This window comes from Solanum tuberosum, unplaced genomic scaffold, assembly GCF_000226075.1.
Source record: "Solanum tuberosum cultivar DM 1-3 516 R44 unplaced genomic scaffold, SolTub_3.0 scf00484, whole genome shotgun sequence".
Classification (NCBI taxonomy): Eukaryota; Viridiplantae; Streptophyta; class Magnoliopsida; order Solanales; family Solanaceae; genus Solanum; species Solanum tuberosum.
This window is the reverse complement of record NW_006239414.1, coordinates 310831-314465: the sequence shown is the minus strand read 5'-3', so window position 1 is coordinate 314465 and position 3635 is coordinate 310831. Positions and strand designations below refer to the sequence as shown.

Here is a 3635-nt window from a genome sequence, read left to right as displayed (position 1 = left end):
AGTCCCTAAACACTTTTAGGGACTGCATTTCTGGTGCCTAAACATAAATCATGTGGTGACTAATACCTTTTTTAAGACCAGTTCTGCTTGTTCCTAACAGACTAGAAATCAACCAAAATATTTTGATCCTTACACCCTTACAGGTGTTTTAGGGACCATATATGTGGTCCGTGAATTTATATGTGCTCTTTAATTGATCTATTTTCAATACACATAATCAAATGCACATAGAAAAAAATTATAAATAATAGGATGCTTTCATATATTATATAGACAAAACACCAGTATCACAACGTTGTTTATACTTTTTCTAAGAAAAGAACATAGCATCTATTAAAAATATATTGTATTTTCCAATAGTCCCTAGCTAAATAATAGTCAATTTGTTAACTTGCAAAGTCTTCAAATCTTGCATCTCTTGAAAATCCTCAAACCCTGAAAAAATGTAGACATAATTTCTCTTTAGAAAAACTATAAAGTTCGAATTAAAAAAACTGTTAAAAACTTACTCTATTAATACAAGTTTAGCAGTGGCTTAGACGCTTACCAGAATAAAGTTTAAATTCAGAAATGATAAGTGTATATACTTCAAAAATTAAACACCAACAAGAAGGGGCTGCAAGAATACAAACAATGACGATTAGGAAAAACATGTATATAGAGGTGATAATTTTTTTAATTCTAGAACAGTAACTTATCTGAGTAATCAACATCAATACTATAATTCAAATCAAAGATGTTCTAATTGATTTTGATATGAGAAAGCACAACATCCTAGTTGCAGAGAAAACTTGAGATGAATGATAAACAACTTTATGTGAGCTTTTATTTAGTTTTAAAAATTTCGATAGGATATTCATTTTTTCATAATTATGAAGGAGAACATCTTATACTTGTTTCATTCTTCCTACCATTAAAGCTTCTCTTAGTTTATTTGTTCATAGAACCAAAGCTCTTCTCCTAAGGCAAATGAATAACAATAAAGATGAATGGCATAACATACACAATCAAATGTTATATATATATAAGAAAATAAACGTGGAGAATGAGTTTCACAATAAAAACTTTTTTGAAGTATAAAATAAATAAATAAAAAAGGCGAGAAGAAGGGAGGTTTTGTGTGAGAAAGTAAAAATTAGCGGGGTGTATATTCTAATGTCTTAAAAGACATTATGAAGCAGCATTTCAACCAATAGTTATACATTCCCAAAGCTCATAAGCTAAATAATGACTCCATCGTTGCACTAGAATCAAATTTCAGAAGAAAAGAACTCAGTGATTTGTTTTCTCTGAAGAACACCCATAATTGAGGAGTACATGAATATTCCAACCTTGTAAACGTGATGCGAAGCATATAAACACATGAACATCATATTCAAGAATGTCATTCTAGAGACAAATAATTATAAAATAGTCTAGAGAAGAATAAAATTTTCACTTGATTTTTCATAAATATGAAGGTTATCAATTATGAAATAGACAAAAACAACAAATAAAAAAAGGTTGCTGGTTTGTTAGAACAAATTAAAACTTCAAGATACTAGTGAGAATTTTTCAACTGCTAATCAACTGTTCAAGTTCTGTATGAAATAAATATTTGTATAACTTAATTTTTCTGGTTCAGTAGTTCTTTAAATTCATTTAGTAATACCTGAGTTCAATAAGACTCCATATTGTAATGGACTTATTCTATTTAGAGGGTGTTTGAATTGACTTATTTTAAGTGTTTTTGAATTTTAAGCTCTTTTTCCATTTTTTGTGGTGTTTGGAAAAGATAAAAAAGAAAATCAAACTTGATAAAATGGCATGTTTAGTATCTCTAGCAAAACTCCATTACTGATCATGCAGTAAGTCTTCAGAGGGTTCAAACATTTATCCAATGGCATAATAATCAAGACAGCATATAAATGAGCCCTTTTGTTAAGAGTAACAGTAAACAAATCTCAGTATCAAAACAAAACTTCAGATATACTTGGCTTTAATAAACAAATAGCACACAAGGAAAGGACCAAATTCATATAATATAATAATAATAAAAAATACACATGAATTATAAAATAAAAAAGCTAGTATAAAGCCATATATAATTCTTATGGGAATCTATCCATACATCTATTGTGATAATCTTTGTATAGTAGTATAAGATATCACAGAAGCTGCAATAAAGATGGTACTAGTATAGATGTGCTACATCTTATTCGCACCGTATAATACATTATCATTCATTGAATGACTTGTTTTGTGTTGTATATAGTATATAGAAAGTATTAACAAGGATTTTTCACTCACTATATCTTTTACTACCAGGCATAGAGTAAACTTATGATCAAAGTCATCATTACAGTTCACAGACTATTACAAAACGACTGTTCGAAGAGAAAATACAACTAGCTAAGTACTGAGTCTTGTTATTCATTCATGTTGTCCAAAATTCAAAAATCTAATTCAGATCCTTCATCAAAAATGACTTATATCTTATGATTTATGACAACCTTTTGTGTTATGATTTCATTACCATGTTTCACATCGTCACCCAACCCATATCCCTAGAGGAGTCACCGTTACATCTTAGAATCCTAGTTCATTTATTCGTCTTTCATCCAAAAATAAATCTTTCTATTTTTGTTTTTTAAATAAATGTAAATCGTCATTATTATGTATATTCGTTCAATAGTCTAACACCATATCATCATCTGCCTCTGTTTTTGTAAAACTCTTAGAGCCTTAGCAGGTGCAATTAATGGAATATGCTACCAGGCCACTAATCCTCCATAAACAACCTATTTCTATTCGGAAGTTCGGATATTACTTATTTGCACACAAGAGAAAAATAAAGCAGTGTGAATAACAGTATATACTTCAATTGTACTTAAAATATACCTTTTAACATGCCAATAAAATGCTTAATAGAAGCAATTTTACAGGACTTGATTTGAACAAGATATGGGTGCTTTTCGTGCAGATTCATAGGTGTTACTCTTTCATCCATTTGAGGTTTTGTTCATCTGCAACCAGAATTATTAAAAAATAGGGTGATTAAAAAACCAAACTTTAACATGAAATCTAACTTTAGGAATACCCTAAAAAATATATTAAGTTACCTCAATAAAGAGATTAATCTAGTTGGACCAAATTAAACAACCTATACATACTAGCTGCTATAGGACAAGCAAATTATGATTCTGTAAACAAAAAATCAAAAACACCAAAAGAAAATGCACTAACCAAGAAGAAAAGCTTTGCATTTGTGATAACCAGTGACCGACATAGCGGAATAACGGCATACATCAATGGTGGAGGAAATAAATCTTCACTTTGATTGAGGAAACGGGCAAGAAAATGGCAGTGAAAACCAAAGAATAGAGAGATATCGCCGCTTTGGTAACAAAAAGACGAGTTTAGGGTTTTACGGGAAACAAAAAAATAAAGAGACTTTGAGGGGTCTTTCTTCTATTTCTTAAATTAAAACTGTTCAAAATACTTTAATTTTTTGCTGTTCTGAAAACCATTTTAGTGGCTTAAAATATTAGCGCGTTTAATCCCGCTTAATTTAGAGCATTAGGGACCCGGAACTGTACTATTCTGACGACCAAACTAATTCCTTTCGCTAGTTAACCAAACAAAATAGAAAATTA

General features: G+C 29.9%; 1 long non-coding RNA gene across 1 annotated transcript; it reads right to left on the bottom strand.

Annotated features, from left to right (window-relative positions):
* Positions 1 to 253: 253 nt before the first annotated feature.
* Positions 254 to 3422, bottom strand: LOC102593871 (uncharacterized). The gene is made up of 4 exons (XR_368686.2): positions 3226 to 3422; positions 2881 to 3005; positions 548 to 616; positions 254 to 435 (listed from the first exon to the last, which is right to left on the bottom strand). It is a non-coding gene; the product is annotated as an uncharacterized lncRNA (long non-coding RNA).
* Between the last annotated feature and the right edge of the window lie 213 nt (positions 3423 to 3635).